The sequence below is a fragment of the Schistocerca nitens genome, chromosome 4 (genome assembly GCF_023898315.1).
Source record: "Schistocerca nitens isolate TAMUIC-IGC-003100 chromosome 4, iqSchNite1.1, whole genome shotgun sequence".
Classification (NCBI taxonomy): Eukaryota; Metazoa; Arthropoda; class Insecta; order Orthoptera; family Acrididae; genus Schistocerca; species Schistocerca nitens.
The window spans coordinates 839,749,913-839,777,559 of NC_064617.1; the positions used below are offsets into that span (position 1 = coordinate 839,749,913).

Below are 27,647 nucleotides of genomic sequence, written 5' to 3' on the forward strand. Positions count from 1 at the left end.
CGGAATTTTTAAACTCCTTGGATGTGCTTCGCTTACCACCGCACAATTTACGCCTATAAGTTGGCTCCGTAGTAATCATGTTTCGAAACATAAAGAAACCAAAACTGTGCAACGGTACGCGTTTGGTGGTAAGTAAATTGATGAACAATGTTATTTACGCGACGATACTCAAAGGAAAATTCGAAGGTTAGGAAGTTCTCATTCCGAGGATCCCGATGATCCCAACCAATATGCCGTTTAAGGTTAAAAGACTTCAATTTCCGATCCGTATTGCATTCGCCATGACCATTAACAAATCACAAGGCCAATCCTTGAAACTTTGTGGTTTAAATCTGGAATATCCATGTTTTTGACGTGGTCAATTATATGTGGCATGTTCACGGGTCGGAAGACCATCTGCGTTGTTTGTTCTTGAGCCTGATAATAAAACAAAAAATGTCGTGTATCACAAGGTACTTAATTGAAGAGTGGAAGCTATGCACCAAAAGACATAAAGAATAAAGAATCATTAAAATACTTAATTTTTTATTTGTATTTCCTAATAAAAAATTGAACTTAACATCCAAAATCTGATTATTTATTGGCTTTAAGGCGGAAAAGTGTTCGCCGGGTCAGCTAGTATACTAATAAAAATTTCCGAGGCTTGTTGCTAAAAAGAACAACGTAAACTGTCATCAAAACACGCTCAATAGACGCATCACTCCCTCGATTAACACAACGAAAAGTCGCAGAAAACAACACTGCAGTTGCGTTGTGTGTATGAAACAGTAAAAATTAGAAATGATACTAGAATGATTCGCAAAATTTGTCATGTAGTTTTGTGCATCGAGTCCTGCTTCGAAATACACTGCCGGACATAAAAAGTGAAGCACCCAGAAGATGTGGTCGGATGTGAAAGTCAACTTCGTACACCTACGCTCGAAGACGCTTGCGTTAATTTTTGTAGGAATTTTTCTTGTTTTGGACGTCTGAAATCGCGTACGCAAGGTGTGAATCGCATAGACATTCGCGTTCAGCTTCGACAGAAATGCTGCGCCGCACAGAGATGAGTCAGAGGTCATCTCTGCTCTGCGAGGATGCGCACCAGATTTATCTGCTGACCGCGAGGAGAGGAGAGGAGAGGAGAGGAGACAGGTAGTTGAGTTTTGGTGTCAGATGTGAACAGTCGAGTTTCGGTTTAGTAGCAGCAGGCACCAAACAATGGACATTTTTGGGAATTACATTATGGATTAATGGAAGATTTACTGTAGACGGTAAAAGAATTGATTTTTGGACTGGTACGATAATATTTGTGAAGAACGGATTACAGGCACTCATTACGTTTGTTTTGTTTGTGGCAGCGGTTTAATAATGCAGCTTTCTTGGTTCGTCAGACATCCAGATCAGAAATACCTTTGCTTTTCATTTTTTTGTTAGGAATTATCGATCATCGACGGAGAAATGGATTTAAGAATAAGATTTTGGAGTGAAGTTCAGTTTTTGTAAATTCGCTTACTGTAATTCTTGGATTATTTTTACACGATTTCAGAGAAAGCTTAAGTATTTTTGAAGTTTCATGAAATGTTATGAAGTCTAAGGAAACGAATATGGAACTGAGTTCAATTATACCAGAGTCACTGTGCACATCCAAAACGTCAATTAATTTTCAATTATTTAGAAACCATTATGAAAAATTATGAACCAAGAACGAGATGTTCTCTAAGAGAATCGTAGCTGTTGATGAACGTGGGTCTACGGTTATCATGTAGAGACCAAGGTTCAATCTCCACAATGCCGGGAAAGGTCTCCAAGACCAAAAACAGCTCGTCAGGTCAGGTCAAATGTCAAGGATATGCTGATAGTTTGCTTTGACTTTGAAGGATTAGTTCATCATGAAATCATGCCACAGAGACAACCTGTTAATCGATGGTACTATCGCTACGTGTTGCGACGCCTGCAACAATATGTGAGAAGGAAACAGACTGAAGTGTGGCGAGAGAGTTCATGACTCTTGCAATCACAATAACACACTGTCACAGTCAACCCATCTTGGTGCGTGACTATTGCAGTAAAAACGAAATCACTGAGCTGCCTCACCCACCGTACTTTCCAGACGTGGCCCCAGCGGCCTTTTTTATATTTCCAAAGATGAAAACCCTGTTGAAAAGACGAAGATTTGGAACAACGTACGAGATAAAAGGAAATTCGTAGACAGCGCTTCGCGCGAACCGACAAGAGGGGTATCAAGACCCCGCAAGTGGAAATGGCGTTGGAAGCAGTGCATCAATTTTGGAGGAGAGTATTTCGAAGCAGGCCATGCACAATAAGTAAAAGATAAGTGGAGAAAAATTGTAGACAAAGTTCCGGAATTTTTTGAACAGACGTCTGCCGGATCTAATCGACGATGTTTAGCTTCAGCTGGAGAAGGCATATCTGAAGACGCTTGTGGACTGTCTTTCTCGCCTAGGTGAGGCCAGTTTGAAGGTTAGAGGCGGCGTTACACGGAGTCGGCGTTATGCCTGCTGCGGATGACAAATTTTTTATTCTGCGTGCTTACGTATTTCATAGCGTTGTGCCTAGTCCCGTGTCGTGAAACCTCTTCCAGAGGTAATATTTCCCTGCGGAGAGGAGACCATTCGCGCCGGCGACGCACCACGTGATGTCACTCGATGCGGGCCATAGATAACACTTGTGACAACGAAGGCTTTCCTGGCGTAATAACTGATAATATTCTTCTCGGGTGTGCAGCCGGATCATAACGTCATCTTGACACAATATTTCAGCGGTCCACCTGGCCGCCATCTTCAGGTGAGAGTGCTAGTACACGATCTAGCCGGAACTGACTTCTCAGCGCAAGCGACGGCCACTGTATATACCGCAGAAGGCCCACAACGTGTGCACGAGAAGGTGCCGTAACTGCCCTCTAGCGCAAGTAAACATACAGCGCCCCAGTGGTGGAAACAGGCGAAATCCAGATATCGCTACCAAAAATTAAAATTTATCCCGACAATCGAAACACAGCCAAGTACACTACTGGCCATTAAAATTGCTACACCAAGAAGAAATGCAGGTGACAAACGGGTATTCATTGAACAAATATATTATACTAGAACTGACATGTGATTACATTTTCACGTAGTTTGTGTGCACAGATCCTGAGAAATCAGTAGCCAGAACAACCACCTCTCGCCGTAATAACGGCCTTGATACGCCTGGGCATTGAGTCAAACAGAGCTTGGATAGCGCGTACAAGTACAGCTGCCCACGCAGCTTCAACACGATACCACAGTTCATCAAGAGTAGTGACTGGCGTCTTGTGACGAGCCAGTTCCTCGGCCACCATTGACCAGACGTTTTCAATTGGTGAAAGGTCTGGAGAATGTGATGGCCAGGACAGCAGTCGATCATGTTCTGTATGCAGAAAGTCCCGTACAGGACCTGCAACATGCGGTCGTGCATTACCATACAGAAATATAGGGTTTCGCAGGGACGGAATGGAGGGTAGAGCCACGGGTCGTAACACACCTGAAATGTAACGTCCGCCGGCCGCTGGTGGCCGAGCGGTTCTAGGCGCTTCAGTCTGGAACCATGCGACCGCTACGGTCGCAGGTTCGAAACTTGCCTCTGGCATGGATGTGTGTGATGTCCTTAGGTTAGTTAGGTTTAAGTAGTTCTAAGTTCTAGGGGACTGATGACCTCAGATGTTAAGTCTCATAGTGCTCAGAGCCAAATGTAACGTCCACTGTTCAAGGTGCCGTCAATATGAACAAGAGGTGACTGAGACGTGTAACCAATGGCACCCAATACCACCACGCCGGGTGATACTCCAGTATGGCAATGACTAATACACGCTTCCAATGTTCGTTCACCGCGATGTCGCCAAACACGGATGCGACCATCATGATGCTGTAAACAGAACCTGGATTCATCCGAAAAAATTCGTGCACCCAGTTTCGTCGTTGAGTACACCATTGCAAGGGACCGATGGCTCTCGGAGTCTGGTCCCTTCAATCCCACAAACCAATCAACCAACACCATCGCAGGCGCTCCTGTCTGTGATGCAGCGTCAATGGTAACCGCAGCCATGGTCTCCGAGCTGATAGTCCATGCAGCTGCAAACGTCGTCGAAATGTTCGTGCAGATGGTTGTTGTCTTGCAAACGTCCCCAGCTGTTGACTCAGGGATCGAGAAGGGGCTGCACGATCCGTTACAGCCATATGGATAAGATGCCTGTCATCTCGACTGCTAGTGATACGAGGCCGTTGGGATCCAGCACGGCGTTCCGTATTACCTTCCTGAACCCACCGATTCCATATTCTGCTAAGAGTCACTGGATCTCGACCAACGCGAGCAGCAATTTCGCGATACGATAAACCGCAATCGCGATAGGCTACAATCCGACCTTTATCAAAGTCGGAAACGTGATGGTACATGTTTCTCCATCTTACACGAGGCATCACAATAACGTTTCACCAGGCAACGCCGGTCAAGTGCTGTTTGTGTATGAGAAATCGGTTGGAAACTTTCCTCATGTCAGCACGTTGTAGGTGTCGCTACCGACGCCAACCTTGTGTGAATGCTCTGAAAAGGTAATCATTTGCATATCACAGCATCTTCTTTATGTCGGTTAAATTTCACGCCTGTAGCATGTTATCTTCGTGGTGTAGCAATTGTAATGGCCAGTAGTGTATTTAGCATCTGTTCTTGGCCCTCACGTTGGTAAATGTGATCATCAAATTCCAAATTCTATGGTGTTTATTCAGAGATTGAAGTCCATATCTGAGAAATCAGTAGCCAGAACAACCATCTCTCGCCGTAATAACGGCCTTGATACGCTTGGGCATTGAGTCAAACAGAGCTTGGATAGCGCGTACAAGTACAGCTGCCCACGCAGCTTCAACACGATACCACAGTTCATCAAGAGTAGTGACTGGCGTCTTGTGACGAGCCAGTTTTGATGTCGTGTCGCTTTTTACACGGGTTCCTCTGGAAGAATCCTTGCAATTAATTGGTGAGAAACTGGATGAGGAAACAACCAAGCTTTGTCGCCATGTGCTGACGTCGACGTACTTTTTATTCAATGACAAATATTTTGAACAGACTGACGGAGTGGCTATGGGGAGCCCATTGTCCCCAATAGTCGACAATCTTTTTATGGAGGATTTTGAGGACAAGGCGCTGAAGACGGCGTCTTTAAAACCAATCTGTTTCTGGAGGTACGTCGACGATACGTTTATGGTGTGGCCTCATGGGAGATAAGCTCTTGACCGCCTCCTAGATCATTTTAATTCCCTGCATCCTAGCATCAAGTTTACCATGGAGGTGGAAAGTGATGGAAAGCTTCCGTTTCTGGATGTTCTGTTGTACAGAAAGGATGAAGGGACACTGGGACACAGTGTTTATCGAAAGCCTACTCACAGGGACCGTTACGTGCATGCTTCTAGCTGTCATCCATCGTTTCAACGTCCTGCGGACGTCGGCGAGAAGAGCTTATGCCATTTCAGACGGAGAAAGCTTGTGTTCAAGCAGAGTGGCTATACAGATAAGCAGATCCGTCGTGCTTTCCAGTTTGAACCTTCGCCTGAACCACCAGAAGATACTTGCAAAACGGTGGCTTTTCTACCTTTTGCTGAGAGCATTTCCTCGAATATAGGAATAATTCTGAAAAGATATCATATCAAAAGTATTTTTCGTCCGCCTACCAAGATTAGAGCGCTTCTTGGCTCAGTTGTGGATGACTTGGGGTTGAGGAAGCTCGGTGTGTACAATATCCCTTGCCACTGTGGGAAGACTTGTATTGGTCAGACAATCCGGACCATTCAGGACCGATGTGTCGAGCACCAGCGGCACACACGGCTGCTTCAACCTGAGAAATTCGCAGTGGCGGAGCACTGTCTCACCGAGGAACATAGAATGCTGTATGACGAGTCACAAATGGTTGCCTCTGCATTGGGACTGTGTTTCAAAAGAATCCGTAGAGATTCGATTATCTGATAATCTTATTAATAGAGACAAGGGTTACCTTTTAAGTAAGGCTTGGAACCCGGGGTTATCAGAGATTTGAAAAAAAAAAAAAAAAAAAAAAAAGAACCGTCTGTGTTTCGATAGTCAGAATAAATTTTAATTTTTGATAGCGATAACTCGATTTCGCCTGTTTTCACCACTGGGGGGCTGCATGTTTACTTGCGCTAGAGGGAAGTTATGGCACCTTCTCGCGCACGCGTTGTGGGCCTTCTGCGGCAGCCGGCCGAGGTGGCCGAGCGGTTCTAGGCGCTACAGTCTGGAACCGCGCGACCGCTACGGTCGCAGGTTCGAATCCTGCCTCGAGCATGGGTGTGTGTTCTAGGGGACTTATGACCTAAGATGTTGAGTCCCATAGTGCTCAGAGCCATTTGAACCATTTTTTTCAAAATGCGGGCGGTTGTCCCCGAGAGTGCGCCTGTATATAGAATAAATGCAGTGCTTACCTCCTCCCTCGTGATTTCATCCATCTCCACCGGTTGTGCTGTAGTGGTTGGGCGGAGAGCACGTTGAATCTGCCACTATGAGTACCCATTTCTTCGAAATACAGTTGGACACTGTAGACCGGCGTACACCCGTGGATATTTTGATTATCAAATACGCCGGGAGAAACTCAAGAATCACATTTTTGATCAAATTCCAAAGCCATAATTATGAGGTGTGCCATATAAAGCAGTCAGTTGCCGAGTGATTTTTACATACAGAACACCGACAATGTGGACATTTATCAGTGTGCTTTCTATCCACATAGCTTTCAGAAAATGGACACCGTTCCCTTTTTTTCGTCTGTGATGTTGATAAAATTACCTGCTTATCTAGTTCTGTGAGGAATGATCGTCTCTTGTACTTACCCTTTCTGCCCAGCCTGGTGTAAGATGCAGCCATATTAGAAATGCATTCAGTGCACTAGTATCAATTACGTTGTAAAGTAATGTCATTGGCTACCTTTTGCTCTCTCCTTTGTAGTTGCATCTACCCCTGAATTTCTTTTGCGAGGGTTACTCCAAAAGAAATGCACACTTTTTTTTTAAATCCATCTTTTATTCTACATGTTTGAAAGTTGTACAGTGTGTAGATACATCCTTTAGGAACAATATTTTCATTTCTCCACATAATTTCCATCCCTCTCAACTGCCTTACACCATCTTGGAACCAGCGCCTGTATACCCGCACAGTAAAATTCTGGACCAACCTGTTGGAGCCACTGTTTGGCAGCGTGCAGAAGGGAGTCATCATCTTCAAACCTTGTTCCACGAAGAGAGTCTTTCAGTTTCCCGAGGAGATGATAGTCACATGGAGGCAGGTCAGGACTGTAAGGCGGGTGTTTCAGTGTTGTCCATCCGAGTTTTGTGATCGCTTCCATGGTTTTTTGACTCACATGTGGCCGTGCATTGTCGTAAAACAGCAAAATATCCTGCTTTTGCCGATGTGGTCGAACACGACTCAGTCGAGCTTGAAGTTTCTTCAATGTCGTCACATATGCATCAGAATTTATGGTGGTTCAACTTGGCATGATGTCCACAAGCAAGAGTCCTTCGGAATCGAAAAACACCGTAGCCAGCAGAAGGTGTCGTTTTGAATTTTTTTCCTTGGGTGAATTTGCATGATGTCACTCCATTGATTACCTCTTCGTCTCTGGTGAAAAATGATGGAGCCATGTTTCATCACCTGTCACAATTGTTCCAAGAAATTCATCTCCACCATTCTAGTACTGTTCCAAAATTTCGCTGTATACCGTTTTTCTTGTTTCTTTGTGAGCCACTGTCAACATCCTGGGAACCCACCTGACACAAACCTTTTTTATTGGTTCAAATGGCTCTGAGCACTATGGGACTCAACATCTTAGGTCATAAGTCCCCTAGAACTTAGAACTACCTAAACCTAACTAACCTAAGGACATCACACACACCCATGCCCGAGGCAGGATTCGAACCTGCGCCCGTAGCAGTCCCGCGGTTCCGGACTGCAGCGCCAGAACCACTAGACCACCGCGGCCGGCTAAACCTTTTTTAACTCCAACACTTTCAGTATTCTGCAAACACTTCCTTCCCCCATACCAACGTAGAGTGACAATTCATTCACTGTGATGCGTCTGTCAGCAGTAACCAATTCGTTAACTCTCTGCACATTGTCTGGAGTGTGTCCAGTACGAGGCCTGCCGCTGCGAGGGCAATCTACAATAGTGCCGTGCCCGCTTTCATCACGTAACCCGCTTGCCCACCGACTAACTGTACTGCGATCGACAGCAGCATTTCCATACACCTTTTTCAACCTCTTGTGGATGTTTCGCGCTGTCTCGTTTTCACAGCACGGGAATTCTATGACAGCACATTGTTTCTGACGGACGTCAAGTGTAGCAGCCATCTTGAACACATGCTGTGACGGCGCCACTCCCGAGAACAGGTTGAACTAAGTTTGAAAACAAGCGTGAAGGATGTATCTACACGCTGTAAGACTTTCACATATGCAGAATGAAAACTGTATTTTTACAAAAATAATGTGCATTTCTTTGGAGTGACCCTCGTATTATCATCCAGAATAATTATTGGCTTGCAGTATTCAGGATCTTCCACATCGTTCCTTGAATTCATTGCACTGTGCAAAGTTACAACTTCGTCCTTTTGTTGACAATACGAAAAAAATTGATGCATGCTCTTGGAACCCAAACCTGGATGAATATTTTACACGGCTTTTGGTCTGAGTGAATGCTTCTGGTTCTTCTCCTTTATTTCATCAAACTGTTCCTGAACGCGTGAGCTAGATTTTGAAAAGTGCTCACGCCAGACGAAGGCTTGTGAAAGAGCTGTCAGGTGTTACATTACTGGCACTATTTTCTAAGCCTTTTACCATATCTAAAGTAACTCTCTTGCCTTGACCAACTTTAATAGTTCACTTTCTTGTCGACCAGTGCAAACTTGCAGGCTGAGAACGTGAAGTGGCGATGTGTTACCTACGCCCATAACTTCAACCTATATGTTCCTGGTTTTGTGGAAATGTATTGCCGAAATGGACATCTACCACGAAGTGTCGCAAGTTCTTCGGCAATAGTTACGTTGCTGTGGGGAACATAAGCGTCTTGCATTGCCTTCAGCCGCATTTCAAGTATTTCTCTGATGGGAACCAGCGGCACGATTGCGACGTCTCGCATCTGCTTCGTCAAATCGAACGTATCTCGAAATTTGGATAAAACGACTTCTAGCCATTGCTTCACTAAAAATAGTCCTGCCATCCTCTTTATTCCACAGATGTGTAATTGCTTCATTATGGGCCGTGTAAGCAGCAGCCACGATCAAGACACAGATAAAGCACTGGAGGTCAGCGGCATCAGTTGGATTCCATCTGTTACTGTAAACAAGACTTCCCTTTTTGTCAATCCTCTTTTTATTGTTTCATCAAATACGTTCCTTCCAAGAAACAACTGAAAAACTAATTGTATGATGTCCATATCTTTTACCAGGAGTTTTTCTGGACCTTGCTATGTTAACATTATGTTGCATCTTTTCTCTCTTCGACAATTTCTTCTCATCTCGAGTTTGTCCCACATTTCTTCTTTGTTTTCTGACCTGTACCAAAGAGATGAAAAAAATATATATCACCGCACTAGAAGCTGCCACACGTATATAGTAACTTAAAATTGAACACGTACTTACCTATAAAAGTTAGAAGTATGTGTCACTCCTTTTGCAGGCTGGAGGTTTGCACCGCCCTTCTAAGACGTCAATCACTGCTATCGCTATCAGCTGTGTCCACAAAAGCATCTTCTTCGTCAGATAACTCTGATAATACTGGATCACCGCTATCAGAATCTGATCCTTCCAACAGCCTCAGTAATTTTCCATCTGTGAACCATTATATTTTTCGAAATTTATGATGTCATTTCGTTCCACTGGTTGAAGGCACGGGATCCATTTGAGCTAAAACCGTTTATGTTCGTATTATATTATAGAGCAAATCCCACTGTTCATGCCAAAATACACTGCTACGCAAAGGAGAAATACACTCCTGGAAATTGAAATAAGAACACCGTGAATTCATTGTCCCAGGAAAGGGAAACTTTATTGACACATTCCAGGGGTCAGATACATCACATGATCACACTGACAGAACCACAGGCACATAGACACAGGCAACAGAGGCCGGCCGAAGTGGCCGTGCGGTTAAAGGCGCTGCAGTCTGGAACCGCAAGACCGCTACGGTCGCAGGTTCGAATCCTGCCTCGGGCATGGATGTTTGTGATGTCCTTAGGTTAGTTAGGTTTAACTAGTTCTAAGTTCTAGGGGACTAATGACCTCAGCAGTTGAGTCCCATAGTGCTCAGAGCCATTTGAACCATTTGAACAGGCAACAGAGCATGCACAATGTCGGCACTAGTACAGTGTATATCCACCTTTCGCAGCAATGCAGGCTGCTATTCTCCCATGGAGACGATCGTAGAGATGCTGGATGTACTCCTGTGGAACGGCTTGCCATGCCATTTCCACCTGGCGCCTCAGTTGGACGTGCAGACCGCGTGAGACGACGCTTCATCCAGTCCCAAACATGCTCAATGGGGGACAGATCCGGAGATCTTGCTGGCCAGGGTAGTTGACTTACACCTTCTAGAGCACGTTGGGTGGCACGGGATACATGCGGACGTGCATTGTCCTGTTGGAACAGCAAGTTCCCTTGCCGGTCTAAGAATGGTAGAACGATGGGTTCGATGACGGTTTGGATGTACCGTGCACTATTCAGTGTCCCCTCGACGATCACCAGTGGTGTACGGCCAGTGTAGGAGATCGCTCCCCACACCATGATGCCGGGTGTTGGCCCTGTGTGCCTCGGTCGTATGCAGTCCTGATTGTGGCGCTCACCTGCACGGCGCCAAACACGCATACGACCATCATTGGCACCAAGGCAGAAGCGACTCTCATCGCTGAAGACGACACGTCTCCATTCGTCCCTCCATTCACGCCTGTCGCGACACCACTGGAGGCGGGCTGCACGATGTTGGGGCGTGAGCGGAAGACGGCCTAACGGTGTGCGGGACCGTAGCCCAGCTTCATGGAGACGGTTGCGAATGGTCCTCGCCGATACCCCAGGAGCAACAGTGTCCCTAATTTGCTGGGAAGTGGCGGTGCGGTCCCCTACGGCACTGCGTAGGATCCTACGGTCTTGGCGTGCATCCGTGCGTCGCTGCGGTCCGGTCCCAGGTCGACGGGCACGTGCACCTTCCGCCGACCACTGGCGACAACATCGATGTACTGTGGAGACCTCACGCCCCGCGTGTTGAGCAATTCGGCGGTACGTCCACCCGGCCTCCCGCATGCCCACTATACGCCCTCGCTCAAAGTCCGTCAACTGCACATACGGTTCACGTCCACGCTGTCGCGGCATGCTACCAGTGTTAAAGACTGCGATGGAGCTCCGTGTGCCACGGCAAACTGGCTGACACTGACGGCGGCGGTGCACAAATGCTGCGCAGCTAGCGCCATTCGACGGCCAACACCGCGGTTCCTGGTGTGTCCGCTGTGCCGTGCGTGTGATCATTGCTTGTACAGCCCTCTCGCAGTGTCCGGAGCAAGTATGGTGGGTCTGACACACCTGTGTCAATGTGTTCTTTTTTCCATTTCCAGGAATGTAGATAAAGTACAATAGCATTTTAACTACTCGGTTGAAATGAATTAAACAGTGGCAGCGAGTTGCCGGAGGTATATCGGTCGTGCACAGAAACCTGGGCGTCACATGGTGGGAGGTCACTGTGGCGGTAACGCCAAATGGAGCTCGCCCCGCAGCACGATGCAATTGAAGAAATGGGAAAAAAGCGGTGAGTGTGTCAATCAGTGAGCAGGTACGGTGCCCTGCGGCAGCGTTCTTCATTACAATATGGCCCGGATGCGTCTGGATGACCTCATGCTGGGAAGAATCATGGGGAACCTGGAAGAAGGACGAAGTGTGACGAGTGTAGCCCAGGAGTCTAGTGTTGCTCAAAGCATTGTTTCGTGGGTATGGGTAGCGGTCCAAACCACAGGCGCTACTGCCTAATGGAGGGGAGGTGATTGACCACGGTCAACTACAGCTCTAGATGACCGATACATTGTGCAACAGGTAATAATGGACCCACGCCAGACAGCGGGTGCAGTTGCAGTCACACGTGACAGGACTGAAAGGCACGCAATCACACGCTCCACAGTGGCACAGCGACTGCACGAGGGCGGCCTCTTTGCGAACGAGTACGCTGTGAACCGGCGACACTTGCATATCGGCACCCGTTCGCGATGTTGCCGAGAGCATAGGTACTGTTAAACACTATCGTTCAACTAGTCATCTGTCTTACGTTTTTTTTTTTTTTTTAAACTTGTTGTAATGTAACTTTGATATTGACAGAATGTAGGGAAGCGAGAGATACGGGATGTTAGAGTGCCTTGATAATATATATTTGTAACTTATTTAAAGAAATATGTGAAAAGTATAATTTAATATAATATTTTGTCATGGATTAATGAAATAAAAATGTATGTGTATGTAATTTTATACAGGGTGGTGAATTGATCGTGACCGGGCCAAATATCTCACGAAATAAGCGTCAAACGAAAAAACTACAAAGAACGAAACTTGTCTAGCTTGAAGGGGGAAACCAGATGGCGCTATGGTTGTCCCGCTGGATGGCACTGCCATAGATCAAACGAATATCAACTGCGTTTTTAAAAAATAGGAACCCCCATTTTTTATTACATATTCGTGTAGTACGTAAAGAAAGATGAATGTTTTAGTTGGACCAAGTTTTTCGCTTTGTGACAGATGGCGCTGTAATAGTCACAAACATATGGCTCACAATTTTAGACGAACAGTTGGTAACAGGTAGGTTTTTTAAATTAAAATACAGAACGTAAGTACGTTTCAACATTTTATTCCGGTTGTTCCAATGTGATACATGTACCTTTGTGAACTTATCATTTCTGAGAACGCATGCTGTTACAGCGCGATTACCTGTAAATACCCGGCCGGCCGGGGTGGCCGAGCGGTCCTAGGCGCTACAGTCTGGAACCGCGCGACCGCTACTGTCGCAGGTTCGAATCCTGCCTCGGGCATGGATGTGTGTGTGATGTTCTTAGGTTAGTTAGGTTGAAGTAGTTCTAAGTTCTAGGGGACTGATGACCTCAGAAGTTAAGTCCCATAGTGCTCAGAGCCATTTTTTTTGTAAATACCAAATTAATGAAATAAATGCACAAAATGATGTCCGTCAATCTCAATGCATTTGGCAATACGTGTAACGACATTCCTCTCAACAGCGAGTAGTTCGGCTTCCGTAATGTTCGCACATGAATTGACAATGGTACGGGTGCAATAGATGTGATGTAGTATTCTCAACACCGACGTTTTTGAGATTCCAGATTCTCGCGCAATTTTTCTGCTACTGATGTGCGGATTAGCCGCGACAGCAGCTGAAACACATACTTGGGCATCATCATTTGTTGCACGTCGTGGTTGACGTTTCACATGTGGCTGAACACTTCCTGGTTCCGTAAATAACGTAACTATCTGGCGACCAGTCCGGACACTTTGATGATGCCGTCCAGGTTGCGGAGCAGTATACACAGCACACGCCCGTTGGGCATTTTGATCACAATAGTCATACATCAACACGTCATAGACGTTTTCGGCAATTGGTAAACGGTCCATTTTAACACGGGTAATGTATCACGAAGTAAATACCGTCCACAGTGGTGGAATGTTTCGTGATATCATGTGCTAATACGTTTGTGACTATTACAGCGTCATCTATAACAAAGCGAAAAAAGCGGCCCAACTAAAACATTCATATTTCTTTACGTACTACACGAATATGTAATAAAAATGGGGGTTCCTATTTAAAAAAACGCAGTTGATATCCGTTTGACCTATGGCAGCGCCATCTAGTGGGCCAACCATAGCTCCATCTCGTTTCCCCCTTCAAGCTAGACGAGTTTCGTTGTTTGTGGTTTATTCGTTTGGTGCTTCTTTCGTGAGATATTTGGCCCGGTCACTATCAATGGACCACCCTGTATATTTCTGCAAGTTGTGATTTGTATAAAATGGTACACGCCTAATGTCAATGTGTAAAATATGGGGCATGTAAAAGATGGAGTGCTTTTGAACTGTGCGGAAGTTACCGTGGGGAGCGTAAGAGGTTACGTTTTGGCGCGCTACCTGTAGAGCGAGCGGGAACGAGAAGACAGTCTACAGTCAGCCGTGTGAGAGGCAGCATTCGGATGGAGCAGGCGATGCGTTGCCTGGAAATGGTTGCATAGTAGCCCCTGATGACGATTGCTGAATCATTCCGGCTTTGGTACAAGTGGTCGGGCTATGTTACGGACATTATAACGACGCCGAGAAGAGTTAATTAGTCCATACTTCAAAAACCTTGTACGCCATTCCACGGGTAGAGCAGCCGTGATTACTGTCCGCCACACCCAACGACGACAGCCTACAGGTTATACGAACTGTATAATTAGAATTGTAAAAGCGAGAACCATTAATTCAAAATCAACTTTCTTGAAAAATTGTCCGCATCTCGTGGTCGTGCGGTAGCGTTCTCGCTTCCCACGCCCGGGTTCCCGGGTTCGATTCCCGGCGGGGTCAGGGATTTTCTCTGCCTCGTGATGACTGGGTGTTGTGTGCTGTCCTTAGGTTAGTTAGGTTTAAGTAGTTCTAAGTTCTAGGGGACTGATGACCATAGATGTTAAGTCCCATAGTGCTCAGAGCCATTTTGTTTTTGAATAATTATTGCTTTAGACATAAAATTTGGTTCACACTGTTATTTTATTCCTAATCATTGCTTATATAGGGTCCTTTCCTGGTGTTTGGCTATTCCGACTAACCCTGTTATAAAAACATGTGAAGTGCTTCACTCAATATCTACACGCACTATTTTTCATCTTTGAATAAATGTTTTCAATTAATTTTGTGGACTAACTTTTAAGTGCAAGTGAGAGTAGTGTATGATTTACGTAGATGTGCCGAAGTGAAATTTTGCTGAAGTAATGAAGCAGATGTTTCAGACAAATTTAACGAGTTTAATATTCTTACTCTCTTAGTGTCAACAAGTAAAATGAAAGTGAGTGAATATGTTTTGAGTACAGTAAAGATAAAAGTCTCTCAGTTATAAATGAAATTCAGTAGACTTCAAAGAGTCATAAAAAGAAAGTTGTTCATGTGGCTCGGTAACATTGATACAGCGTCGCATAAAAATACTGAATGACAATATAGAGTAACCACAACCTACCTTTGTGTTTTGATAGATCATCTGTTAAGAGAAAAGTACAAACAAAGTGCCGTAAAAAATTTAAATCTCTGTATTATGCTATTAGAATATTTAAGTTTTTAATTTGTTGGTTATAGAAAACATAGAAGTTCCCCCAGACCATTTTTTTTGCACATAGTGATGATTAAAAATTCGGGGCCTTTCTTGATCAAAACTGTATGTCGGTGTAGCAGCTAAAAGATTCTAGAGTCTTTCTCGGGACCACATCTCGTTAAGTTATATTTATTTGTGAAATCATGTTGGGTTCAAAATGTTTCAAATGGCTCTGGGCACTATGGGACTTAACTTCTGAGGTCATCAGTCCCCTAGAACTTAGAACTACTTGAACCTAACTAACCTAAGGACATCGAGGCAGGATTCGAACCTGCGGCCGTAGAGGTCGCGCGGTTCCAGACTGAAGCGCCTAGAACCGCTCGGCTACCCCGGCCGGCTGCATGTGAGGGAACAGCAAGAAAGCAGGCCAGATTTACTTCTTCTGCTTTTCTAAAACTGAACCGTTCGTTTGTCTAGATAGGCACTAGACAAACCATTTAATGAACTTGGTACAGAAAGAACCTAGATTCAATATTTATTCCATTTTTTACTGAGTTTATTTCTAACAGCTAGAAAAATCTTAGAAAAAGAATTAATATTCATTAGTAATATATCGCGGTCACGCAGTGGTTAGCACAGTGGACTCGCATTCGGGAGGACGACGGTTCAATCCCCCGTCCGGCCGTTCTGATATAGGTTTTCCGTGATTTCCCTAAACCTCTTCAGGCAAATGCCGGGATGGTTCCTTTGAAAAGGGCACGGCCGACGTCCTTACCCATCCTTCCCTAATCCGATGAGACCGATGACCTCGCAGTTTGGTCTCCTCCCTCAAAACAACCCAACCCCACCACGGTCAAATACTGTAAAAGCGGTAACATTATACGATGGACGTATACTAAAAGCAGAAGTCCCCATATCATAGTGTTATTCCTGGCTTTTCCCGGCCGAAGTGGCCGAGCGGTTCTAGGCGCTTCAGTCTGGAACCGCGCCACCGCTACGGTCGCAGGTTCGAATCCTGCCTCGGGCATGGATGTGTGTGATGTCCTTAGCTTAGTTAGGTTTAAGTAGTTCTACGTTCTAGGGGACTGATGGCCACAGAAGTTAAGTCCCATAGTGCTCAGAGCCATATGAACCATTTGAAACTGACATATAGGGTTGCCGGGTGTTCTGCCGGATATCAGCGTCGTACTTGCACGATATTTCGGTCACGTAGCTCGTAACCTTCATCAGGTGCGACCTGAGACTGCTCCTCGAGTTTCCTTTTTTTTTCTTTTTTTTTTTTTTGCACTTTTCATTCACTTCTCAGATGGAGAAGGGCGGGCTGTTATAGAGCGTGCGTTGAGCTCTTTTGAGCCATGGGGTTTAAGTTGTTCTGTTTTGGCACTGTTTATTTCTTTTTTGCTGGGGTGCAAGGAAAGGGGGGGGGGATTTCTCCCAATTGGGAATTTATTTGCAGGAGTTTTTTTAGGGGACAGTTCCGGTATTTACCTTAGCGGCCAAGGAAAACCTGCAAAACCCGGCCAGAACTGCTTGTTATGGCTCTCCTCTTTATTTACCGAGTTGCCAGCGTCGTTGGCGCTGGCGTTCACGGTGGGCAAGGGCGGCTTCGCGTCGTCTTTCGCGTTCCGCCTCTTGCTCTCTTCTGTATTTTTCTTCTCGCACATAGCTTCTTATGAGCTCCTTGCTTATCAAGTAGCTCGTTTGGTGTTCACTGCGGTCGTCAATGTCCGGGTTGGTGACGTCCAGGATCTCTCTGTCCACAAGGTTGTGGCTGTGGTTCACAAACTCCTTGGTTTGGACGCTTGAGTCCTGACGTGCTCCCTTGCCTTCTATCGTGGCCTGTGTGGCTCGACTTATCGTCATCTTCTTCGGCCAAGCCGTTTGTGTGGCTTGGGTACGACTGGGGTGTGCTGTTTCCGTTGCCGGCCCGTCGTCTTTGTTCTGCTCATCCATCTGCAGTGCCTGCGTCTCCTTGGTGGTATCGCGGCGGAGGGATTCACGGAGAGTGAGGCAGGCGGCGTACATTTCTGCATGGAGAACCATGCGGAATCGTGTTTCCGCCTCCTGGAGGGCCGACTCGATGTCGGGACCAGCTGTCGCCGCCGTCTTCCCACTCGCTGCGTAGCGCCGCCGCCCCCCTCCACCGCCCTTGCCGCAGGCGGCGGGGAAAGGCGGCCGCACGTGAGCGGTGGCCGTCGTTGAATCTCCTCCGGGTGCCGCCGTTGTTCCCGCGGCGTTGCCTCCTCCTCTCGCTGTTGCCTCTGTCCCTCCGTTGCTCGTAGCGGCTGCTTGACGTTGTCGTCTCCTCCTCCTGCGGCGTCGGCTCTTTGCCTGGGGCGCCCTTTCCTGTGCAGTGGCGGGATTTCGGCCGTTGAAGGCCTGGCATCCGCGCCAGTTAGCAACGTGCTCACCGCCGCAGCGAGTCTCTTGCTGCACGTGGAAGCCCAAGAGCTTCCGGATGTCGAGAATGTCCCCGCCGTTGTCAGCCGCCGGTGTGGCGACAATAAACAGCGGCGGTTTCTTCCTATTGGTTTTGTTGTGCAACCTGACGGTTGCCTCAACAAAACCTTGGCGGCGCAGTCCTTCTTTCACCGCCCGCTCCGTGAGGATCCAAGGCAGTCCCCTCAGGAGCGCCTTGGTGACTTCTTTGCGACGAGTCTTTTGACCCATCGCACCTCTTTTCGGGGCGTCCACTGTGTGAGCGGCCACAAGGGCCTTCAGGGCCCTGTAGTCGTCCCAGTCAGCGGCCTGGAGCTTGATGGTGGCGTCGGAGTCGACGGACTCAACGACGACCTCCTTGTCGCAGCTCTGCCCCATCTCATCATAGAGTTCCACCCACTCGACCTCCCTGCACTTGATGTACAGGGCGGGAGCGGGGGAAACTGCTTCTTCTGTCGCCGAGTTGCCGCCTCTCGCGACATCTCGTCCCACGCTGCTCATCTTTACCATACTGCGCGCTAGGGTTTGACAATTTGCTTTTTTGCCGTTAGAACAGCAACACGACAATTTGCCACCTGCGCGCAGTACGATCTTCTCGCTTACTCTCCCTCGAGTGGACCTGGTCCAGTATTTATGCCATGGCCTTCCACCTCCACCAACGGCTGCAGGCGCTTCCTCTGTGGTCCGCGCCCATTCCCTGCGACCTGCTGGAGCGTTGCTGCTCCGTTTTCCGTCCGCTGCGGTTCTAGGTGTTCTCTCTGCGGTCCGCGCCCACCAAACCCGCTCCTGGGGGTTTCATCTACGGTCTGGGGTACCAAGCGTTCCCCCTGCGGTCCGTGCCTGCTCACCACGACCTGTTGGAGCGTTGCCGCTCAGTTTTTCGTCCGCTGCGGCTCTGGATGTTCCCTCTGCGGTTCGCGCCCACCAGTCCCACTTCTGGGTGTTCCATCTTCGCTCTGGTGCGCCTGGCAGTCCGTCAGGGGCTCGTTTTCCATCTCCATGTCTCTGGTTCTTCTGTTTGTGTAGTGTTGCAGCTGGCCCCGTTGCTCCTGTAACAATTCCAGAGCCGGATCCCAGGCTCTGCTTAGCTGGTACCCTGTGTCACGGTTCATAAGATCGTCAGGCATTTTAATTTCTAGGCATAAATACTGGACCAGGTCCACTCGAGGAGCAGTCTCAGGTCGCACCTGATGAAGGTTACGAGCTACGTCACCGAAATATCGTGCAAGTACGACGCTGATATCCGGCAGAACACCCGACAACCCAAGATGTCATTAGATCGCCGGGAAAGCCTTAAGAGTTACATTTGAACCTGGCTTTTCCTGTAGCGGGACTGTTTGTTCTGTTGACGTATAGTGCTATAACTGGACCAACGAGGAGTGGGATCGCGTGCTCTTGTCGGATGAGAGCAGATTCAGTCTGAGTAGCGATTCATCCCTCGTATGGCGAGAGGTGGAAACACGTAATGTAGTACGGAACATTATCAACATGGTAGTTTTAGTAGTTGAGATGTTTCGTTTGGGGAGGTACGATGTTGTGTGGGCGTACTGATGTCCAAATCTATGAACACGGCACACTCAACCGTCAACGCTAATGTGGCACTGTACTACTTCCCCAGTGCATCTTTTCTGGGGTGTATTCGGCCGTGAGTTCATTTTTAAGGATGGCGACGCACAACAGCATCTAACAAAGCAGGTGGATGAGCTCCTGCAGTAAGCAGCGAATCGACTGGTCTGCCCGTTACCCCGATTTAAATCCCATCGAGGATGCGAGGAGTGCGTTTGGGAGACGTATTGGAGAATGATCCAGCATTTGTCAACAGCACTGGTGGAGGAATGGAACGCCCTACGACAAGAACACCTTGCTAAACTTGTGACCAGCAACGAAACAAGTCGCACAGCGCGCACTGCCCTCTGTGATGATCACAAGCCTTCTGAAGAACCATGTCCCAGCTTTCGTAATGAGCCGCGTGGGGCAGCCGCTCGGTCTAATGATGATGATGATAATGTTTGGTTTGTGGGGCGCTCAACTGCGTGGTTATCAGCGCCCGTACAAATTCCCAACCTTTTCTCAGCCCAATCTCGCCAATTTCAAGAACTATGATGAAATGATGAGGACCGGACAAACACCTAGTCATCTCGAAGCAGGTGACTCGGTCTAAGGCGCCTTGTCACGGTCCGTGCGGCTCCCCCCGTCGGAGGTTCGAGTCCTCCTTCGGTCATGAGTGTGTCTATGTTGTCTATAGCGTAACTTAGTTTAAGTTAGATTAAGTAGTGTGTAGGCTTAGGAACCGATGACCTCAATAGTTTGGTCCCGTAAGACCTTACCATAAATTTCCAAAATTTCTTTCGTTATGTCCAGGGGATCATCATGAATAGCGGTGTTTTCAATGTGATTATTGTCTTTGAATAAAAGTGTGGCGTATTTCTTTCAGTTAGCTCCTGTACCACACTGTACCACCTCCTTTTATGTATGGTCCAAGTTTCATTGACCTATGTTAGTTGGCTGTGACACATCATAGGAAAGTCACTTTCGTCCCTAAGTGTTGCACACTACTGTATAAATTATCAGTCAACATAATAATGGGTATAGACCCGTGTGGGGTTGTTAGTACCCCCATCGGGCGCCTCCCCAGGTGGCGGATAGGGGAATGCCTCCTAGATATAGGTGGTACTGGGGAAATCAAATACCCAGGGCGGACCAAAAACTAACGAAATGTAACGTCTGAACTCCTAGAGGAGCGGCTACAAACAGCGTCTGTTCTCCATGTTAGGAGCGGCTGAACACACACTCTGGAACTTACAATCCCAGTTTTAACCTCGGAATGGCCCAAAAAGCCATCTCCCCCCTGAATTTCAAACAACTATGCATGATGTCAATTTCTCTAGATAGAACTACTCCAGGAGGTAACCAATCCTCCGCCGCTAACAGCAGCGCAATCAGGCCTAAGGATTCTGGAGAGCCTGAAGCACCATGTCGTTCAAGAAATTCAAAATCCTCTAAACTGAAGAAAAACAACGTACATTTCTTTGGAACCCTAAATATTAACTCGCTCTTGAAGCCGGGAAAACTGAAGCAGCTCACCAAAGTCTTGAAGGTATATAAAATCAAAATATGTGCGCTGCAGGAAACCAGATTTACAGATAAAGATTTAATGGATTATGAAGGATACAGGATATTTAAAGGAAAGAAAGGCTGGAACCCATGTGAAAGAGGCCTTCCCCACCTTGGAACAGGCTTCATCGTGAAATCTAACTGGGTAAACTCAATAACCGACTTCCAGTCACCTAATGAACGCTTGTCTTTTCTCACATTCCGCGCCCTAAATAAAACCTATACACTTATTAATTGCCACGCACCCATCAACAATGACAATAAGAAAAACCCTCAGAAAGTAGATACATATTGGGAATCTCTAGACCACGAACTTTCTAAAATCCCAACATCAAATATGAAAATACTGTTTGGGGACTTCAATGCACAAATAGGCCAAGAAAAAAAATACAAAAAAACAGTAGGAAACTACCCGGCTCACAAAAGGACAAACAGAAATGGAGAAAGATTAATAGAACTATGCAAGGGTCATAACTTAAAATTAATGTCTACAAATTTCAAAAAACCTCCTAAGAAACAGAAAACATGGAAATCACCAAACACAAGTATTGGAGAGTTCCAGATAGGTCAGATAGCCATCACACACTATAATCAAAAAGAAATAATGAATGTGAGAGTTCGGAAAGGGGCAAACATTGTAACTGACCACTACTTATCGACAATCAAATTAAATGTCATACCACAAAGAAAGAAACAAATACAAAACAGGAAAATTCAAAAGATAGACGCAAACATCTTGAAAGAGAAAAGAGAAGAATTCTGTCAAACATAGTTTTATGTTCGGATAAATGGGAAGATATAAAAGAAGGAATGATAAGATCTGCTCAAGAAGTCGCAAAAATGAAAAAGAGAAAGAAACACGAATGGTGGGATGAGATATGTGAGGAAGCAATAGAACAAAGGATGAAGGCATGGAAGAAATGGCACTCAACCAAAAGTGATAAGGACTACCTGGAGTTCAAACAGCAAAGATCTTCTACAGAAAAACTCATTAGATCAGTAAAAAGACTATTTGAAAAGAACCAACTTATGCAAATGGATAAAGATTTTAAGAGAAACAATAACAGATCCTTTTACAGCACATTCAGACAGAAACTACAAAAATATGTAGCACCAAATCTGTGTTTTAAAGATACCAGTGGAAAACTGGCAATGAATAATGAAGAAAATTGTGAAATATTAGCAAAATATTTTGAACAACTCCTCAACTGTCAGGAACCTATTGAAAAATTACCAGCCAACACCCCAAACACAGTAAACAATAATTCTGAACCCCCATGCCTCATAGAAATCAGAGAAATCATTAAAAACCTTAAGAACAATAAAGCACCAGGGGAAGACATGATAATTGCAGAAATGTGGAAAAGTGTGGATAATACAACTCAAGAAAAACTACTGGGAATAATCAATGAGATTTGGAGAACGGAACGTATACCGGAAGAATGGAAAACTGCATTAATCCACCCCATCTTCAAGAAAGGGGATAAAACCGATGCAAATAACTACAGAGGGATATCTTTACTTCCGGTAACGTATAAAATTCTATCTAAGGTCCTACAAAACAGATTGGAGAAACAACTTGATCAAGAAATTGGTGAATACCAAGCAGGCTTTAGGAAGGGAAGATCTTGTGTGGTGCAAATTTTAAACTTGACGTTAATTATTAAATACAGACGATTAAGAGGAAAAGACATCTTTATCACGTTTGTTGACTTCAAGAAGGCGTACGACTCCGTTGACAGAACAACCTTGGTTAACATCCTTAGGGAGTTTGGAGCAGACAAGAAAACAGTCGCAATCGTCAAAGAAACACTTACGGATACCTATGCAAAAGTAAAGTTCCGTGGTGAGGTATCCAGACCTTTCAAAATCAGAACAGGATTAAGACAAGGAGATGGGTTGTCACCTACCCTATTCAACTGTGTGTTAGAAAAAGTTATTAGAGAGTGGAGGAAGAAAACGACTGAAGAAGGAATACAAAAAATCAGATTAGGAAGAATAAAGGATGGATTAGAAGTAGATTGCCTCGCTTTTGCTGATGACTTAGCGATTCTGGCAGGAAGTTTGGAAGAAGCAGTGAAACAGATCAATATTCTGAATGAAACAGCAGAAAAAGCAGGACTGAAAATCTCCTTTGAAAAGACAGAGTACCTAACCAATGTAAAAGAGGCACCGAACAATATGATCACAAACTATGGCCAGATAAAGAAGGTTTCTAATTTCAAATATTTAGGGGAAATCATCCAGCCCAATGCTTCAGATAAAGAAGGAAATAAAACAAGAACAAGAAAAATGGAAATGGCATTCCAGCTAACAAAGAATGTGTACAACAAGAAGTCAGTATCAATTAACGCAAAAATAAGGCACTACAACACTGTGATTAAGCCAGAGTGTCTGTATGCATCTGAATGTTTAGCAATGAACACTAACAAGGAAATGGAAGCTATAGCAAAAAAGGAGCGAAAAATCATTAGAAGAGTACTTGGGCCGAGGTTTGAGAATGGGACTTGGAAGCTTAGAAGTAATAGAGAAGTGTATGACAAAATTGAGAAAGTGGGAGATACTATGAGGAAGAGAAGAGTAAGCTTTTACGCCCATTTGAAAAGAATGAATGATGAAAGGCTGACAAAGAAAATATTCATGTTTTTTGACAAGAACCCCAGAACCCAAATTACCTGGTTCAAAGAAGTCAAAGCAGACTTAGAGGAGATGGGTATAGGAGAAGATGATATAACCAACAGAGACTTAATGAGAGACAAAATTCAACAATTTGAAGTGAAGAAGAGAAGAACTGGAGGAACAGTGTGGACAGATGACCGAAGGGAACGGCACAGAGAGAAGATGAAGACATATTGGCAGAAGAGAAAAGAGGAGGAGCGCAATAGGAGAAATGTACATTGAAAAATAGTTGTTTAACGCGGTCCCTAGACGGCCAAAATCGGAATAAAAAAAATGGGTATAGAGCTACGCTTTAATTTCATTAGCATTGGTAAACAAATTCTGTTGAAGTTGAAGCTCCTAGAAACAGAATTCAAAACGTTGAACAAGATATTATTATTAATGACAATGCGCGAACAATCAACATCCACATCTTCATCTACATGGATACTCTGCAAACCACATTTAAGTGCCTGGAAGAGGGCTCATCGAAACACCCTAAAATACGAAATTAGAATTATATTAATACCTTCAGCTGCTGACGGGCGTTGACACATATCAACGGAGACAGGTGAAAAAGTGTGCCCCGACCGGGACTCGAACCCGGGATCTCCTGCTTACATGGCAGACGCTCTATCCATCTGAGCCACCGAGGGCAGAGATGATAGTGCGACTGCAGGGATTTATCCCTTGCACGCTCCCGGTGAAAGCCACATTCCCAACTTAATGTCCACACACTACACTCGTAGTGTCCCTGCCCAGTACGCTCATTACTCGCGGCAGACAATCTTACCGAGTCCCGTGAGAGTTCGAGCAATGCGTGTGCATCCGCACAGAAGAAGGTCAATGACCGATTAGCCTTCACTATATGAAGATGGTATCTGTTCTTTCAGACATGTCCGAAAGAACAGACACCGTATCCACATAAGTATATAGTTCTGGCGATACCGGCCATGACCTCCTTCTTCTATGCGGATGCACACATAGTCCCTGAACTCTTACGGGACTTGTTGAGAATGTCTTCCACGAGTGTTCAGTGTGTTGGGGTGGGACACTACGAATGCATTTTTTGTGGACGTACAAGGTGAGAATGTGGGTCTCGCGGGAGGCGTGCGCGAGATAGTCCCTGCAAGCCGGCACGGTAGCTCAGCGTGTTCGGTCAGAGAGTTAGGTGCCTTTAGTAATAAAAAAAAACTGAATCAACGGCTCAACACTGAACTTGAGCGGGTGTCATGGGACATCCGCACCGAACAAATGCAACGAACGAAATCGAACAAAATGAGAACAATAAAAATAGATGGATAGAGCGTCTGCCATGTAAGCAGGAGATCCCGGGTTCGAGTCCCAGTCGGGGAACACATTTTCACCTGTCCCCGTTGATGTATATCAACGCCCGTCAGCAGCTGAAGGTATTAATATATAATTCTAATTTCGTTCTAGGCGGCTGCAGGTCATCAATGGTGTCTGTTCCAATGTATACCTTAACATACATCTCTATTAATCCACTTTCGAAGAGCGCGAAAAAAACGAACGCCTATACCTTTCCGTGCGAGCTCTGATATCCCTCACTTCATTATGATGATAGTTTCTTCCTTTGTAGGTCGGCGTCAACAATATATTTTTGCATTCGGAGGAGAAAGTTGGTAACTGAAATTTCGTGAGAAGATTCCGCCGCAACACCTTTGTTTTAATGATATTCATGTCAAATTCCGTACCGTGTGTGTCCGTGACACACTCTCCCCACACTGCGCAGCAGTACGCCAAAAGAGGATGGAGAAGCGTAGTTTAGTCAGTCTCTTTAGTAGATATGTTGCATCTTCTACGTATTCTGCTAATAAATCGCAATCTTCGGTTTATATTCGCAACATTTTCTGTGTGTTGTTTCCAATTTCAGTTGTCCGTAATTGTAATTCCTAGGTACTTAGTTGAATTAACGGCCTTAAGATTTGATTGATTTATCGTGTAACCGAAGTTTAACGGATTCCTTTTAGCACTCATGTGGATGACCTCAACTTTCCATTATTTAGGATCAATTGCCAATTTTCGCACCATATAGATATCTTTTCTCAATTATTTTGTAATTACTAGACGATAAATGATAAAATCATCTGCAAACAACGTCAGATCGCTATTCAGATTGTCTCCTAAGTTAAAAATGTAAATGTCGTGTGACTAGGGCCTCCCGTCGGGTAGACCGTTCGCCGGGTGCAAGTCTTTCGAGTTGACGCCACTTTGGCGACTTGCGCGTCGATGGGGATGAAATGATGATGATTAGGACAACACCCAGTCCCTGAGAGAAGAAAATCTCCGGGAATCGAACCCGGGCCCTTAGATTAACTTTCTGTCGCGCTGACAACTCAGCGGCTGGGGATGGACCTCCTAAGTTTTATTGATAAGGAACAACGGAGGGCCTATAACACTACTTTGGGGAACCACAGATATCACTTCTGTTTTACTTGATGACTTTCCTTCAATTACTACGAACTGTAGCCTTCACTGAGAGGAAATCACGAATCCAGTCGCATAACTGAGACAATATTCCATAAGAAAGCAATTTGATTAGAAGCCGCTTGTCAGGTACAGTGTTAAGTGGCTTCTGGAAATGTGGAAATTCGAAATTAATGTGCAGATACAAGCAAATACAAATGCAAGTACCAATACAAATACACTCCTGGAAATTGAAATAAGAACACCGTGAATTCATTGTCCCAGGAAGGGGAAACTTTATTGACACATTCCTGTGGTCAGATACATCACATGATCACACTGACAGAACCACAGGCACATAGACACAGGCAACAGAGCATGCACAATGTCGGCACTAGTACAGTGTATATCCACCTTTCGCAGCAATGCAGGCTGCTATTCTCCCATGGAGACGATCGTAGAGATGCTGGATGTAGTCCTGTGGAACGGCTTGTCATGCCATTTCCACCTGGCGCCTCAGTTGGACCAGCGTTCGTGCTGGACGTGCAGACCGCGTGAGACGACGCTTCATCCAGTCCCAAACATGCTCAATGGGGGACAGATCCGGAGATCTTGCTGGCCAGGGTAGTTGACTTACACCTTCTAGAGCACGTTGGGTGGCACGGGATACATGCGGACGTGCATTGTCCTGTTGGAACAGCAAGTTCCCTTGCCGGTCTAAGAATGGTAGAACGATGGGTTCGATGACGGTTTGGATGTACCGTGCACTATTCAGTGTCCCCTCGACGATCACCAGTGGTGTACGGCCAGTGTAGGAGATCGCTCCCCACACCATGATGCCGGGTGTTGGCCCTGTGTGCCTCGGTCGTATGCAGTCCTGATTGTGGCGCTCACCTGCACGGCGCCAAACACGCATACGACCATCATTGGCACCAAGGCAGAAGCGACTCTCATCGCTGAAGACGACACGTCTCCATTCGTCCCTCCATTCACGCCTGTCGCGACACCACTGGAGGCGGGCTGCACGATGTTGGGGCGTGAGCGGAAGACGGCCTAACGGTGTGCGGGACCGTAGCCCAGCTTCATGGAGACGGTTGCGAATGGTCCTCGCCGATACCCCAGGAGCAACAGTTTCCCTAATTTGCTGGGAAGTGGCGGTGCGGTCCCCTACGGCACTGCGTAGGATCCTACGGTCTTGGCGTGCATCCGTGCGTCGCTGCGGTCCGGTCCCAGGTCGACGGGCACGTGCACCTTCCGCCGACCACTGGCGACAACATCGATGTACTGTGGAGACCTCACGCCCCACGTGTTGAGCAATTCGGCGGTACGTCCACCCGGCCTCCCGCATGCCCACTATACGCCCTCGCTCAAAGTCCGTCAACTGCACATACGGTTCACGTCCACGCTGTCGCGGCATGCTACCAGTGTTAAAAACTGCGATGGAGCTCCGTATGCCACGGCAAACTGGCTGACACTGACGGCGGCGGTGCACAAATGCTGCGCAGCTAGCGCCATTCGACGGCCAACTCCGCGGTTCCTGGTGTGTCCGCTGTGCCGTGCGTGTGATCATTGCTTGTACAGCCCTCTCGCAGTGTCCGGAGCAAGTATGGTGGGTCTGACACACCTGTGTCAATGTGTTCTTTTTTCCATTTCCAGGAGTGTACAAAGCTGAGTTACATTATCCTAGTCCTAGTTTT

At 46.1% G+C, this 27,647-nt stretch overlaps 1 non-coding gene across 1 annotated transcript; it reads right to left on the reverse strand.

Annotated features, from left to right (window-relative positions):
- Window positions 1-24,105: 24,105 nt before the first annotated feature.
- Window positions 24,106-24,180, reverse strand: Trnat-ugu (transfer RNA threonine (anticodon UGU)). The gene has a single exon. It is a non-coding gene; the product is annotated as a tRNA-Thr (tRNA).
- Between the last annotated feature and the right edge of the window lie 3,467 nt (window positions 24,181-27,647).